Genomic DNA, 479 nt, shown 5'->3' on the forward strand with positions numbered 1-479 from the left:
TTTTGTACTGAGCAAAAACCACGAACACAACCTTGAATCAACTCAAATCAACTTGAATAAACGATCACATACGAACGCACATATTCGTGTGAGTGAAAGAGTGAAATGGCCTATATTTCTCTCTCACTTGTAGGATTTCGCTAGGAAATGCCGGACTCGCCTGATGGCCAATCTCTGTTAGAGGGTCTCTAAACCCAGCTAGAGGTTAGAGTTGCATGCACATATATCACACTTGTCACTTGCGCATGCGTACAATAACAGCCAATCAGACTTAGGCATGTATTACCTCGTCGCTAGAGGCCTAGATATCAGAGAAGCGCAACCGATGTTCCGCGTCCTGATTAGCTGATTGTCAGCCAATCATGACATTCATTCAGTGGTATTAAAAATGGCTGACTAATAGACGATTGGTGGATTTCATATTTCGTCTGCAAACGACGCCATTTTTAATACTTTTCTTAGTAATTTTGCGATACTGA

The sequence above is a fragment of the Cyphomyrmex costatus genome, unplaced genomic scaffold (assembly GCF_001594065.2).
Source record: "Cyphomyrmex costatus isolate MS0001 unplaced genomic scaffold, Ccosl1.0 scaffold273, whole genome shotgun sequence".
Lineage (NCBI taxonomy): Eukaryota > Metazoa > Arthropoda > Insecta > Hymenoptera > Formicidae > Cyphomyrmex > Cyphomyrmex costatus.